Source organism: Hevea brasiliensis, unplaced genomic scaffold (genome assembly GCF_030052815.1).
Source record: "Hevea brasiliensis isolate MT/VB/25A 57/8 unplaced genomic scaffold, ASM3005281v1 Scaf101, whole genome shotgun sequence".
In the NCBI taxonomy this organism is placed as follows: Eukaryota; Viridiplantae; Streptophyta; class Magnoliopsida; order Malpighiales; family Euphorbiaceae; genus Hevea; species Hevea brasiliensis.
Window position 1 is genome coordinate 8,678 of NW_026614588.1, and position 17,595 is coordinate 26,272.

Consider the following 17,595-nt stretch of genomic DNA (forward strand, 5'->3'; position numbering starts at 1 on the left):
ATTATGAAAAATTCGGAAAATACACTATGGTTGGGATTTGAGAACTTTGAGTGTCTTACATTCATTATTTTTTTTTAATAAGCAAAATAATCTTATTGAAATTAAAAGGACACAAAAAGGCCTACACAACTCTTAGTCCTTTTATTTATGTTTTGCCTGTGAACATAAATTTTACAGTTGAATCATATAAATCTTGTGTCTCTTCTCTTCCCTTTATTGTGATTGTGCGATTGTGTATATAAAGTTGAAATTTGTGTGCTTGTTATAACATATCATTGACAGATCTTTCATTGCGAGAGGAGAATTGGCTAGCAGTGAGCTCAACAGGAAGTCCCACTAGAATTCTCATGGAATGGGGCCTACGCCAACAAGATCCTCCAATCCAGTACGTTTCTTTCTCTACTTGTGCACCTGATAGATCAATCTTTTCAGAAATTTCAACTTTCTAGTAGTTATCCTGACTGAAATACTGAAAAATGTCACATTGATAAAAATTAATCAAAATTAAAATAAAAAAAATATATTTTATCATCAATTTTTAATAGAAAGATAATTTGATTATAGTACAAGGTGGCGTTGCATATCATCTAAAAGATGCATTAAGCCATTCTTAAAGAGGAGGAATCCAAGAGAGAGGATAACGGATAATCTTTACATATCATCTCTAATTTTCTTTTTTTATAAGCAGATGAGTCGCTAAAATCAAATGATAATGACAATTACAATGCAGCCCCAAAATCAGGTGATAGTTTCTTTTCTTCTTCTTTTACTTTTTCTTTTCATATGGCAATTTCCCATAAAAATTAAATTGAAATTTCATTTTATAAGAATCTACACAAAATTTTATAAGCAAAATTTTATTAAGATAAAAGTACGAGTAAAAAATCTGCTTGAGCTGAACCCATGATTAATAGATCCAACCCCGTTACACCCGTCTACCTACTAACTACAAGGGAGCTTGACCATTGCTTAAAATTTTAACTCATCTACATTATTAATATTTTCAAAATTAAAATAAAAAATCAGAATATTACATTGAACTCTTATCATTAAAATCAAATGATAATAACCGTTGCACTTCCTCAATCTGGTGATAGTCTATTTTTCGTTTCTTTTCTTTTTTTTTTTCTTTTGACCTGGTTTCAATGCATCTCTTTCAATAATTTGTTTAATATTTTCTTTTAATCTACTTTATAACTGGTAGTAATGTAATTTTGTACCTTTTGTTATGGTTAATAATGTACTTTAATTTAGTCATATTTATTTTTAAAATTTGATAAAATTTAGTTTCGACCGGGTTATTAAAAAATTAATTTCAAAGGGTGACAATATTAATTTAAAACACAACTTAAAACCATATAACATTTCAAAGAAGGAACAGCAATACAACATAAGTTTGGAACTCCTATAGGAGATACAACTTCACCAAAAATCACAAGCCATGTCATTGGAGCTAAGCAGTAGCTAGCCCAATGATCATATTATTTAATTGCAAGACACACAAAAAGTCACACAAATCTATTACAGCACAAGCTGTCATTGGAGCTTGGAAGTAGCCCAATGATATTATTTAATTGCAAGACACACAGAAGTCACACATATAATTATGGCACCTCTACAAGTCACAACACAGACTACATTATGTAGTATTTGCCAACCCTCCTTGAACCCTTTGAAGTAGTCTTGGTGATCTTGTTTGGAACCAATGGCTTCAGGAAATGCGTGAACCATTTAGCTGAATTCTTCGCGTATCTTTTCAGGCCATCGTTGTAGTCTACATAGTATAAACCAAATCTTGAAGTATAACCAATATTCCATTCGAAGTTGTCCAAATATGACCATGCAAAGTAACCTTTGAGATTAACATTGTATTCCCTACCAAAACCAACCTTCGTTAGGAAAGTTAATTAAGGATTATAAACTTCTATATCAGTAAATTGGAGTTTAGACTCACTTGAGGGATCCCAATGCATGCCACATATGCTCCCGATAATAGTCTATCCTGAATTTATCCTTCCTAACTTGCTTAGGAGTTAAGGATTCGTTATTGTATCTATCAACCCCTAAATTAGCGCGTAGAAAAATAAGTGAGATTACAATATAACTGTCAACTAGATAGCATTGCTACATGAGAAAGTCATCAGATACTTACCATTCTCAGTAATGAAAATTACTGGATTATCATATGTATCTTTGGTGTAGTTTAGAAGATGTCGGATGCCTTTCGGAAAAATATAAAACCAAGGTGAGTAAGCCTGTAAATTTTTTATTTTTATGTTAGCAATGCCATCCATAAATGTATAATTTTCTCTTTGCTATATTTCATAAATTCATTTTGTTATACACTTACATGTGGACCAATTGGTTTGCCATCATAATCAAAAGCTGTGAAAAAAAAAAAAAATTATATATATATATATATATATATAAATTATCAGTTAAACTCTTTTAAAAAAGAAAAACTTATGAACAAATATATATAAATATAGAAGTTTATTTGGATTATATATATAACCTTCAATGTATTATGTTTCCATATTAACTTACCAGTTTCAATAATGCGGCTATCAGTCTTGTATCTAACATGATTTGGATCAAATGGAGCATTTGGTTTTGCATAATACGAAGTATAGTATTGTAATCAAGAAAATCATATGATTTTCTAAGCAATTGAGTTTCTTCATCAGTAAATTTGGGCAATCTATCTCCAACTAAATCCTTCACCCTTCTCGGATATTGACCGTAAGTTAAAGGATCCATCCACCTAAAAAATACGAAAAAAAATATGTATATTGATTAAAAAATTTTGTACAAAGCAAAGGTTAATTATTATAGTAATTTGGAAGAAAGACTCACAATCCAAACATGAAATCAAGGGCTGTTCTAGATGCTTCTATATCAATTGATCTATTGGAGAGAGGTTCAAACCAGAATGTAAAGAGTGTTATTCCGATCATGCCATCTTGAGTTGTCTACATGATCAATATAATAAGAATGTTAAATCTAGATACTTATCTACTTGAGAATAAACACACATGTGTGTTTGTTTTACGAACCTGGTACTTTTCCCTATAGACTCGTACAGCTGCAGCATGAGAAAGGAGTAAATGATGGGCAACTATGTAAGGTTCAGTGGCTGAGTTTCCAGCACGACATTGACGATTCACCCAAGATGAGCATCGACCAGGGGCAAAAACTCCATCATCATATGCAAATCCGCTGAGAGCCCATGGTTCATTGAAAGTCATCCAATGCTTCACGCGATCACCAAATTTATCAAAGAGAAGATCCGCATAATCACGAAAATCATTCCTATATGCCATGTAATTAGATGAGAATATTATTATTCAAAGAAATTGATGTAATATTTTGAATTTTAATAGTTTGAAAATATGTTTTGAAGTTGTATACTTACACGATATTACTGCTTAAAAAGCCACCATATTTGTCCTCTAGGCCTTGAGGAGTGTCCCAATGAAAAAGAGTAACAAAAGGTTTTAGGCCTGAATTTTTTTGCAACAAAATAAATTAGAAGTTTGATGTAATTTTATAACTTCAGGAAGGAGCTAGAAGATGAAAGTCTTTTCCCTTGATAAAATAAAAAAGTAGGAATTAGGAGACAATGTAATTAAGATAGTTAATTAATTGTAGTTTTCAAAATTTTCAATAAATGTTTGGTGTTTATGCTTTTAAAATAAAAAAAAAATATTCAATGGGCACATTGCTCTTCAATATATATTACTATTTTTGATAGCTTTTTTTTTAATATTAAGGGTATAAAATTTCTATTCGCTATATTGAATCCTTTAAGAGGAAAGGAGGTAATTATCACCATTGTTTTTAATTTCATCGATAACATCATTATAAAATTCAATCCCTTCCTCGTTCACTCCTTCACGTCTCCTTCCACCTGAATATTAAAAATTCATAACATCAATAGGAGTGAATTTAGAAATTATAAATACGTGTAATTTATAGCAAAATTCATATGAAGCCAACACATGTTGAGTAAGTTCAAACTTTGATAAAAATATACTCACTAGGTATAACTCTGGGCCATGAAATGGATAATCGGAAAGCATCGAAACCCATAGCCTTTACATTTTGTATATCTTCCTGCAGCATCAGTTTCACAAATTTTGTTTAATTTCATTATTGGCAATGAACAAGGGTTTTCAGGAAAATTGGAAAAAAATGTTTGACTATTATACTTTGTAGCGATTATAGAAATCAACTGCAACATCTCCATTGCTGTGATCCTTTATCCTCTCTGCATGATTACACAGAAATTATAAACATTTTGCACTTACATATATTCTGCTGACACAGACACACACGTACATACAAGGATACCTGGAGATTCATGGGTAAATATGTCCCAGACACTAGGTCCTCTGCCCTTTGTGTTTGCTTCACCTTCAATCTGAATACCATAAACAAGGAATTAAACAATTATTTGTTCATATAAGCCTGAACAGTTAGTGAACAAATACTCAGAATATATACATAATTGTTCATTAATTAGTTGTTTATCTTCATCCTTAACATGAAGAACTTTCATTCTAACGTGAGAGTGAATCTTATTATGATTTTTTGAAGCAAACTTGAGTAAGTGACGCAAACTTGGAAACCAATAGATGTTGGGAGAGCACATACGGCTAGAAGACTAGAAGCCCAAAAATGAAGGTTTATACCTGGTAAGCAGAAGTGGCTGTCCCAAAAATGAAGTCATCCGGAAAATAACTACGGTTAAAGTTATGCGGGACTCCATTGTTACAATCAGCCGTTGCTGGCTGAGAAAGAGCCAACAAGCCTATGATGAAGACGAGCATCCCCAACAGAAGAGAGTGTTTGATAGCCAAAGACATATTGATGGTGTAACGATTTTCAAGTGCTTGTGTGGTTTTCACTTGTCATGACAATGCCCCCTTTATATAGAGTTCATGGTAACGTGATCCACATGCATGATTGTGCACTTGCCCTTTTAGGGTCCCGTCGTCATCTAAAGGTATTAAAGCCAAAGCAAGATTCGAGGATGTAGGCCCACATTTTCTTTTAAAAAAGGGAAAAACAAATCTTTCATGACGGCAACGTTCTTACATTTAATAGGTCAAATGGAAATTTTATGATTTCAAAGAGCTCCAAATAATGATAACATAAAATGAGAAAGAAAAAAAGAAGGGAGGGGGGGGGGGGGCGGGGGGGGGGGTTGGGGGGTGGTTTGGGATTGTTCATATTCACTAGTAATTATACCATGGAACCATGATTCATATAGGATTTTCGGTATGGAATAGCAATCCAATTAAAGAAAGACATGTAAATTTAGTTATTAAATCTATAAAAAATAATTATTTTAAAAATAAAAAAATTAAAATAATTAGTCAGTGGTTTGTTATTATTTTGCAGGGCTCATTATTATCTTTATGTTTTTCGCTAATTAAATTATCATTCTATGTAATATTGTCTACGTGGAATCATAGTGATAAAATTTCACAGATCACTTGGAAAATTTCATGCAGTGGAAGTTAAAATTATCAATAAATTCAAACAGCAAAAGCCTAGTGTCGCATAGAATGTAACAAAATGCAAAACCTATTATAAATGAGATCTAATTTAGTGATAACTTATTTTTAGGATTGTGAGAATATAAATTGACCCTATTAAAACCAATTTGTTTAGACTTAATATGGATGGTGGGATTAATCAGACTGAATAGTCATAGATTCAGGATCTCAAAATAGTGGACTAAGCCGCACCGAGCCAAACTCATTGATTGAGCTAATTGAGCTAGATTCAGATAGATCCATAGATTAACCTAACGAGCTACACAATAGAGTAAAGCTAGAAAATACCAAACCCAATGGACCACCCAGCAAAAATTTGCCCCGCACTTGAGGAAAGAGACTCAAAATATTACTAGTCTTGTTCGAAATTCGAAGATGCTGCCACGGACCACCATTGAAAGAGAAAACAATGAAACAAGGGCTAGAGAATATGGTCTAATTTACCACCAGCAGGGACCAGTTTGTCCAAAATAGATCTGTCGATGGCAACAGATCCATCAGTGTTCCATTCAAGTCATCAGGGAGAATCCAAGTACGAGGATATTCTACAAGGCTTTGAAAGTGATAGTGATTTCAGTGTTCATTCAATTAATGCTTGAGGAGTTTTACCATGTAAATGAAAAATAGAAGACTGCAACGTTATAACTCATAAATTAAGAAACCATGAGTAAAATCAAACCCACTTTGAAATATAATAGACTTAATAGCTTTTGGGCACCTGAGTAAATTACCGTCACTAATCCACTATATGGTTTCATTTGATCCATAGAGAAACTTCATAGTGAAGAGGAAGAGGCTTTTGTGTGAAAAAAAAAAAAATTCATATCATTCTTAATATAATTAACCATATAAATTAGGCTGCATTGCAACAGACCAAAAACGAGGAACACCATAGTGAGAGATGAGGTTTGTTGGGTTATAACAAAGATATAATACTATTTTTGACACTCTCACCTATAAGCTTAAATATTTAGGTTGAATAATATGTTGATATTATTAGTTGAATATTTTAGCGCAAAATAAAGTGGGTCTATATCCTTACCTTTTTTATATCATATGAACTTATAAAAAAGTTCGTTACACTTGAAGCATGAATAAGTATAGGTATAGACCCTTTTTACCTTATGCAACAAGACTACCCTAGCCTTTCTTTCTTGATCGAGTTACACACTATTTTAGTTTCTTCTTCTTTTCCTATTCCTCTTCTTTTGACCTGGTCCCAAGGAACCTCTTTTCTTTATATCAGCACAAAATGCTATGATTATTTATAATTTGTTTAATACTTTTGATAGATGTGATCAATTTTTATTCAATTTATCATCTTATTCGAATTCACTCTATTCATTATAATTTATAAAAAATTAGAAATGATCCACATAATTAATAATTTAATTGAGAATTAACGTGACGATTTACATGACTCAAATAACATAAAATTTAATTAAAAGACTAAATTAATAATTTTTTTATTCTATATTAAAAATTCTTAAAAGTACATAGATTCGAACTCATGATATCTTATATTATAAAATAAACATTAGAATTTTGATGATTATGAATGTTTAAAATTATGTCAAAAATAATTAGATTAGATTATTCATTATTTATGAACTTCTCATTGATGTATCCCAAAGAAAAGAACTTTTAACTATATAAATTGAAGTATAATAATGCAGATGAGTTAAATTTTGAAATAAAAACTGTATAAATTGAAGTATAATTTGAAAATATGTATATATGATTGGAAAAAATCATGAGTTTAGTTTCAGAATCAAAAATCGAACTCAATTCGAAGCTTAAAGGAACGAATTATGAATTTTTAAGTAATTATATATGGTCAAGCTGCAAAAATAGATTCTGTGTGGATGGACCCATTTTCAAATTTTGCATAGATCTCTATAATGGAAGATAGCTTCATGTCAAAAGAAAAGAATCATAGAAAACGAAAAGAAACTGTCACCTAATTTAGGGACTGAAAAGTTACAATCCTTATCATTTGATTTTTTTTATAAGCAAATATTTTTCATAAAAAGAAACTAACTTGCTCATCATCATTTGATTTTCATGATGACAGTGGAAATTTAGGGATGATATGTAAAAATTACTCCTCTTCCTCACTCTTGGATTCTCCCTCCTTTAGAATAGCTTGAATGGAACGCTAATTGCAACAACGACATATCTATTTTGGGTAAATTGGGGAAGGCAAACATGAATGAGAAGAAGAGATAGCTGGATTGTGACTCTGAAAATATGAGTCATCTCTAGTCCTGTGAAGTCTTACTTCAAATCTTAATTTAAATTAATCTAAAAAAATAAAACAATTTTTAAATCTTGAAAAAATTATTAAAATTAAAATATTTGAGTAGAAGTGATTGGATTAGTTATTTTTTACACATTAGGTATCTTTATATCTATTTTATGATTCACAAAAGATTAATTATTTCATGATTCGTGATTATCTCTCCCAACAATGCCCCCTCGAAAAATCAAAACTGTATTCTCCCTTTAAGAGGTGCAGTGGGTTACTATTTGCGAATCTCTCATAATGTATAGAATTTAAATCTTAATAGTACATATGAAAATATAAATCAAATTAAAAAGTCACAATATTAAAAAGCACAGTTCTTTTTTCATTATCATTAAGCCTTTAAAGAACTTGTTTAATAATTCTTGACAAATTTTTATTTGATGGCTTTAAAAAGGAGAAGGAATCCAAGAACGAGGATAAGTAGTAATATTTTAATTTTGACCTTTATCATCACCAAAATATCATATAATAATTGTAACATTACAACCTTTAAATTAAGTGATAATTTCTTTTCATCTTTTACTTTTTTATTCCTTTAACATATAGCTATCTTTTATAAAAATTTTAAATTGAAATTTTATTTATGGAGATTTACACAACTTTTTTTTTTGCATTATTAATAATTTCTAAGTTAAAAAGTTTAAAATATTACATTAAACTTTTATTACACTTCTTTTGAAATAATTCATTTGTAATAAAAAAATTCAAATTAATTCTTATAACGCCCTCACCGTAGGTAGTCCGTACATTTTACTGTTCCGACGACTAATGTGTGTTCGAACAGTCAGGATGTCTGGAACTACACTTAAACTATAGTGATGAGGCATAAATTAATGAAATAAATATTAAAAAAATATAGAAAAAATTTTGAGAAATAAATAAAATTTAGAGAATTTATTAATTGGTATAAAATAATAAAAATAACCCGATGAGCACCATGAAGGGCATTTTGGTCATTTCACCCTCAGAGGTGAATTTTGACCTAAATGTCAAATTAAAATTATGAAATAAAATAATTAACATAAATTAAATTTATGAATTTGAATTTGGAAAATGAGAAGAGAAAGAAAAAGAAAAGAAAAGAAAAGAAAAGGAAAGAAAAGAAAAGAAAGGAAATAGACTTATGGCATTTAAAAAAAAATTAAAGTACAATAATTATAGAATATATATAAGACACAAGAGACGAAAATTCACCAACCACAAGTCTTCTTCATCTTCCTCTTCTCTCTCTCCTTGCCGTCTCCATTGTTCTCTCCCCTCCACCATTTTTGCTCAAGCTTTGAGCTTGAGTTTCTCTTCATTTATCCACCAAAACCCCTAGTCCCCTTCATTAAAAATCCTCCCCACTCCATAAGGAAGCTTTAGATACCCATAAGAAGAAGAAAAGTTGTTTGCAGTTGGGTCACAAGAGGTTAGTCTTCCTTTCTTCCTTTATTAATCCTTGAATTAAGGTTAAAATGACGTGAAATTTGTAAGAAACTAAAAGAAATTGGTGAGTTATGAGAGGAGTGAATTTTTGGTAGCCATGGTGAGTGATGGTCTTTGATGACTTTAGTGTATATAAAGTGATTTAGTGATGTTGATTGATGCAATTATAGGTATTAGAAATTGATTTACATTGAAGTTTCATGAGGTTGAAATTGTGAGTTAGGGTTTGACCTAACTTGGGTACTTTTGTATTATACCTTGCAATTGGTATTGTTGAGATGTGTTAATGATATTTAGAAGTGCCTTGAATGTCAAATTGAAGTAAGGAAGTTGGAGGAGATTGAATATTGGGAGTACCATTTTCTGCAGGTTTGGGACTCAATGAGTCCAGTGTGTTTGATGAACCATAACTGATTGTGTGTTGCTCCAATTGGTATGAGGCCAATTGAAGGTAAAACTAGACCCAAAATAGCCCATTTTCCATGAAGAAACCATGCTCAATTGCTATCAAAAACTTGACCTAAACACTGCCCAAATCCAAATGACCCTGCACAAAACTCAGAAAATAACCAAATGAACAGTACATATTCATTTGGTCATAACTCCCTCTATACTGGTCCAAATGACCTAAATTTGATACCATTAGAAAGCTTGGATATAGGGCTACAATTTTCATGTGGACCACCGGACCCAGAAATGCCAAGAACCAAGCCAAATTGCTGGCCCAAGTTGGGTTACAAAATTGTCCAGACTTGTGTTGCCCAGAAATTTCTGGACATGAACTTACCCGACCAGTTTTGGCAAAATGGCCATAACTTGGCCTACAAGAACTCAAATGTAGTGAAACTAGTGAAAAAATGTCCACAAGACACATACCTACAAAATTGGTATTTTGACCAAAACCCAGAAATCAAGAGAACTAGGTCAAATAGTTAGAAAAATTTACTGCATCAAAACCTGGAATCTAACCAAACTTCACTTGATCCCAGAACAGTCTTTTAGTCATAACTCCCACTAGAAAAATCCAATTGAGATGAGCCATACCTTTCCAGAAACCTAAGAAACAGGGCTACAACTTTTTTTTAGGAACCTTCCTCAAATTATGAAATTAAGAATCTCAAAAAGTGACCTGCAATCAACATCCTGAGGCGCTGTTGTACAGCGTACATGAACCAGTCGATTAATTAGCTATAAATAATTCCAAAAAACTCAAAAAATTGTGATGCAAATTTCTCAATGATCATAAGACATAGGGCAACAATTTTTATGAAGATCACCATGCCTAAAAGCGACTACAACCTATTCCATTAATTAGGTAAAATTTAAGTCCAAAAGCTGCCTAGTTAAGGAACCAGAATATGGAAATGAGTCAGTTATGGTCATCCGACCATAACTTGAGTGCTAAAAATCAAATTGACATGATTCAAAAAGGAAAATAAAGATAAGACATAGAGAAACAACTTCCATGAAGGAAGTGTGGCTAAACAGTAACTTCTAAGTGATCATATAGATAGGTAAAAGTAAGACACAAAAACTGAAACCAAAGAAAGGTCCATGAGATAAATTATCTTATTGTAGGAATTTAACCCTAACAAGCCATTAAACACTAAACTATATGAAATAGGTATGTGGGACCTACTTTCCCCCTACAAGGTGACATGAAATTAGTTGATACATAAAATGTAAATTTACCTAAATGGTTTGCTAAACACTTAAGTCATAAGAAAATACACTTGGAAACTATGTTTCCATCATATATGAAATAACAATACTATAAATATGTCTAGTACATAACATAAAATAATGAGAGTGATAAATACATAAGTTATATGAATAAGTGCTTGGGACCTATGTTCCCATTATAAGAACATGGAAATGGTATAAAGCATGGGTAGTACATGAAGTGAAATAAAAATATGTTATGAACCCTTAATAGTACATAGCATGAAATAATAAAACTATAAGTGCTTAATAGTACTAATTTGCCCAAAGTATGCCTAGGCTTATATGTATATAGTTGGATCGATTGGTATACCAATTAGGGACCACAGATAGCGATCACGCTTCTGAGCAAATCATGAACCGACAATATATATGCGATATAATTGTTCTACAGGCTATATGCCTACCCATTGGCCATTGTGCTAACTTTATTTACGGCTTTACAAGCGGCGATTGGAGTCTCGTGCGACGGTGGCCTCGTGCACAGGCGATATCTTTGGACAGACATATGGCTATCTAACTAGTATACACCAGTGCATCCAGCTTTTATAATTTGTTATAGGTTTCTTGGGCACTGATAAAAATTAATGAAGACTTAAAATATAATAAGTAATCATAAAAGATCCCGATAATGTTAATTGTTTCCAAAGAGCAATAAAAATATAAAAGACCCAGAAATTATGATTTGCAGATATAAATTTAATTGTTTAATCATTTTTATTATAAATTATGCACCACTAAGCGTTATGCTTAGCGCGTTGGTTTTCTATCGCATAAGTACTGAAGATCAGCAGCCTCCACAGTAGTGTTCGGACCAAGTTCCGACCAAATCTGCCACCGACCAGAGTCACCTCACCAGTCTTTTGTATTTTGATAGGGCCCATGCATAGACTAGTATTTTGGTTCATTGTGTATAATCATGATGTAATTACTAGTTTGTGATGTAAATAAAAATTGTAATTACATATTTTGGATTGTAAATAAAGTTATGAATTTCTGCATATGAATTTCTACATGAATGAATGAACTTGAAATTGTATGATCAGAAATGACATGATATGACATGTAGAGATATGAAATTATTATTAACAGGTAACTAGTGAAACCAGTCATATGCCAATTAAACAGAGGAGGCTATGCCCGGGTATCCACAGAAATAAATTGTTATAAAAAATAAAATTTTCACATATGAAATACCTATTTTTAAATGATATTAAAAAATTTACAATGAACATGATAAAACAAGATAGGGTGCCTCGGCATCGAATGTAGCACTTCTTGCTCTCGGCTATCTGATGAAGCGGGTAAGCGTCACAATTCTCATATAAGTATACTGATTTCTATTTTTTTTAAATAAATTTTTTTAAAATAAAAGGAATTAAATCTCTTCTTTAAAAATATGAGATTGATAAAAAAATAAATTAAATTCTTAGAAAATATTAAAATAATATTAAATTTTATATATATATATATATATATATATATATATATATATATATATTCAGATAATATTTTATGTCGGATTAAAAGTGATATTTAAATAAAATTTTTTTAAAAATAATGACATTAAAATTTAAAATTCTAATATTAAAGATAAAATTCGTCTGAAACTAAGTACTAGCAACCGTCAAATGGCAAAAGTTTTAATACACCTCTTTATTCTTTTTATTCTTTTGACTGGGACCCAATGCACCTCTTTTAATTTCTTTATATGAGCAAACTTTATTTGATGCTTATTTTGATTTTTGATAGAGATGGCAGCATTCACTTGGACCACCTCAATCCCAACTATCACATCAAATTAAATCTATCATCTTTCATCATACAACTTTTGAGTGAGTTCCAAGTAAGGAAAGAATCCATCAATTGCAGGTTGCTGCAAAATCAGAAGCTCTCCCCTATTTATTTATTTATTTTATTAATAATAAAATTGAATTCATCAAGACAGAAGATTACATGATGGATGAAAAATAAAAATTTATTATAAATTCCAAATCAAACTTAAATGTCATACAATGAAAATAATAAAAATTTGGTGTAAATCAGATGCAGATATAATTTAATTATGATCTTATTTATTGCAATAAATCTAATTTGTATTTTAAAAAGTGATATGCACCAACCAATGGGATGAAACAATAAGGCAAGAATTGATTAATGAACAAGGTTGGTACCTGAGATCACTTAGATTAAAGGAATTTGATCTTATTAATTTTCTTTTTTTAAAAGATGTCTAAAGTCGAACAAAGAAAAAAAAAATAAAGGTTGTTTGGTATTGATTATGTTTTCAATTTTGATTTTTTATTGTTAATTATTAAAGAAATTTATATAAATATTGTCTAACGTCTGAAAAACAGAAAAAAAAAAATTTAAAGGTTGTTTGATATTGATTATATTTTTAAATTTGATTTTTGCTATTGCAGGCATGTAAATTTAAGATATACACACAATCACACAATTATACAGTATAAGAAAAGAGAAAAAGAATAACATAAGATTTATATGGTTCGACCGTAAAATTTATGTCTATGGACAAGACAAGAGAAAAAATTTTACTATGATGAAAAGAGTAAGATACTGATGGGTGTCGAGTCCACCAGAAATTAAATTAACTGAAATTACCAACTATAAAATATTTTCAGTAGCAAATGGTAAATCCAGGTCGAACCCTAGAGACTGAATTATTGGATTTTCGTGCACTTGTGTAATGGGAAACGGAAGAGACAAAGATTGGGGGAGGTTTTGTAACACAAAATTAGAAGAAATCAGAAATTCAAGAACTGAATATGAAAATCACAATTTAAACAAACTTCAGTCCAAGGTAATTCTCATTCCAATGCATTGATTTGATCATAGACAAAAGAAATACAATTATCTCTTATTGAATACTTAACGTAGATTTACCAAACAGCGAGGTAAACTCCTGACTTTCCTATACTCATTAATTTGAGCCCAGTACTCTTATTGACTCTAATTATTAACTGAGTTGGTATTAAGCAATCCTCATCAAATTAATGACTGCTTTAAGAACAGAAAGTAGTTAAGCTGTACAACAATTTATGAAGCATAAATCATTTAATCCACCCTATTGTTTCCTTAGGTTATTATCGAAAACTGGGATCATAATCAGTAAAACCTAATTGCTACTTATGTTCAATCTTACACAACAATTACAGATTATGAAGATGAACTAGCAATTGATCTCATCAAACAATCAACTAATAGGCCTTTTCAGCAAATCATTCAATAGATCAAAGACAAATAAGTCAGAAAATAATAGATACTCAAAAAGACATAAATTAAATTAAGAACTTGGTCTCATAAATCAAGCAAAAGAATTTGAATCCCTTGAACTGAATTAAAAACTTAGCCACTCATGTTCATGGCTTACAGAAAAATAAAGAAGAATTCTAAAAAATGAATGGAGAGGCTGCCGAATCCTCTGGAGGTGTCTCAATCTCTTCTATTTATAATAAATGGGTCTAGGGTTAGGTTTTTAGAATTTCTGTCAAAAACTGCAACTGGAGCGGAATTAGGAATTTGACTGTCGACGGATACACGGCCCGTGTATCACTACAAGGCCCAGGGCCGTGTAACTTACTGGAGTTGAATGGGCATATTTCACATGGGCACAGAAAGTTACACGGGTCTCCAAGATTTACACGGGTCAAGTTATACGGCCCGTGTACTTTGTCTCCTCCTCTGTTCTCTGGATTTCTTCTAGCAAAAAGTTACACGGGTCTTTGGTTGTGCTTACACGACCCATGTACTTTGTATCAATAATGCTTCTCAATCCTTTGACCTTTCTAAGCTTCCTTCCACACTATATTGCTCCGGAACTCCACCAAAACCCTGAAAAATACAGCAAGAGTCAAATTTCTCCATTTAACACAATTATTTCAATAACTCTTTAAACATATGCCTAATAGATAACTATACTTAACCAACTGAATTAAACATAAAAACACATTAAAAACATTAAATGTGATGGGAGTAAAATTAATAAATTATGCACTTATCAGATACAATCACTTAGAATCCTCAAACCTTAACCCCAGTGTGTTTGCCGAATATCTTATAATACTACTACAAATGACAGAATATTATAATATTTATATTGCCTTGTGCCCTTCACTATCACCACAGATCTTGCTTTTTATTTCAATCGGATAGCAATATGAAATTTTTGGATCCGATCACAATTCGGATCCATGAAGATTTATTCAAAATTCAATTCACATAAAAATAATAATTTTTGTTATTTAATTATTAAATAAAATTAAATAAATAATTTTTTATTTTAAAATAAAAAGTAGGTAATTGAGAATGTCCGATTGATCAAAATTAAAATAATATATATAATTTAATTATAGTATAAGGAGGGGCTTACGCTACTTCACTTAGCTAGTGATTCAACACTGGTATTGGCTTCACGGAGATTTTGCCTAATGACAATGAGTGGAAGAGCTCTTACGCACTCAGTGACTGAATTGATTTTTTAGGATAAACGCCAGGTGGCAAATTCTGGATGCAACACCCATAAGACTGGCCTTGGAGTTTTATTTATATTTCATAAATAGTTTTAATTAAATTTATTTTTTTAAAAAAATATTTGTTCTAAATTAGAACAAAAAATCAATGATACTTGAATATTTGTGAGAAATTAATGATTGATTTTTTTTTAAAAGATGCTCAATTATTAAAGGTTATTTAAAAAAAAAGATCAAAATTAAATTTTATCTATATTTTCTAAATAGTTGTAATGTGTAATTATTAAATAATCTAATTTTCTAAATACAATTCTTAATTTATATGATCTTCCAAATTTAAATAATGAAAAATTATTAATGACTATAATTAGGTTTAATTTCCTTTAAAATATATGTTTAAAATTAGAACTAAGAATCAGGAGATATTTAAATTTTTTTTAGAAATTAATGATGAAAATTTTTATTAAGTTTGATTTCTTTTAAATATATACTTTAAATTAAAATCAGAAATTATGGGATATTTGAATTCTTATGAGAAATTAATGATTAAAATTTTAAAGGTAATTAATCTTTAATTTTTTTTAAAAAAAATAAAGGTCAACATTAAATTTTATTTATATTTCCTAATAATTTTAATTAAATTTAATTTTCTTTCAAATATCTACTCTAGATTAGGACTAGAATTCTTAGCGATTAAGATAAATCACATCAACCTATGAAATATTTTCCTAGTTTACTTTGTAAACTGACAAAAGATTTTTTTTTTCATTAAGCTTTGATTGTTCACCATTCCTAATGGCGTTCTTGTGCAGTGGATGTGAACATTATTTATGCGGTGGACGTTCTATGTAAATAATGGCATGAATAGTTGACCCATAACCGAAAGGTACTTCTTTTATTTTATCAACAAGATATCCTACTGTTGCCAGCAACCTTAATGTTTGCTACTCTTTTTGTAGTTTCACGATTACGCAACTTGAAAATGCAAGAGTTAGTACCTGTTCTGGCACAGAGTTGATCAGATGGAGTTGTTTTACAGGTATGGAGTATTTGCCACTCATGTTTTTGGATCCTTTGTTTGTCCATAAAATTGGGAAATGCCTAGTAAATAATTACTTCAAATATGTATCATTGTCTCCAAGCCAGAAGCAAATATTTCTTCCTCGCGAGTTTATTAACAGTTATTTATTTATATTATTATTTTTCAAAATTATAATCTAAAACTCCACATGTATTAGCAGTAGTAATAATCTTATCAGATACTATATAAATTTAAGTTTTCGTGTTTTAATAAATGCAAAATTTTTATGATATTTAAAATTTTTGAAAATCGTAGTATCAAAGTTGAGTTGAGCTCCCTTAACTTTAGTTTTTAATGGTTATCGAATTGGATTGACTCGAATAAAAATGTAATATTTTATTTTATTTTATTTACAAGATGGGCCTCAGTTTGTGGCCTTGTTCATGGATTTGGAACAATAAGGCTTACTACGGGCCTTAGAGACTTTATGCCAGTCTGACACGTGGAATCGGATCGTGACAAAAACAATTTATGGACTTAATTTTTCTTTTCTTATTTATTTTTTGTTCTCATTCATTCATTGGTTGAACTAATAAGAAGATTTCTTTTTATCAATAAATTTTAATTTAATTATATTTTAATCACCTTTAAAATTATAATTAATAAAATATAATAAGAAAATAATATAGAGAATTTTGATTCAAAACCTCGAAACTTAACATTTCTTTAAAAATATTATCTAATGAAAATGCTAAGGAAAGTTCATCAAAAAATTAACATTTTGTGTCAATAACTTCAAAGTTTGCTATGACTTTTCTTTGCCATTAAAATCTAATATTGACTTTCAACTAATGTTCACATTTCTGTAGTGGAGAATGTCGACATCATTATTATCATCAGAGAAAGCTATTTAATAGTTGAAATCTACTAATATATTAATTTCAAGAATTAATCAAAAGAAACAAACAAACCAATATTTCCATATATGTCCCCACAGTTGTCCATTAAAGAAATAATGCAGAAATATAAAATTTGTTATAAATATTTCCACTGCATTTTCAT

The 17,595-nt window shown here is 30.2% G+C and overlaps 1 pseudogene; it reads right to left on the reverse strand.

Moving 5' to 3' along the window:
• Nucleotides 1-1,331: 1,331 nt before the first annotated feature.
• On the reverse strand, nt 1,332-4,898 carry LOC131176425 (beta-glucosidase 24-like; annotated as a pseudogene).
• Between the last annotated feature and the right edge of the window lie 12,697 nt (nt 4,899-17,595).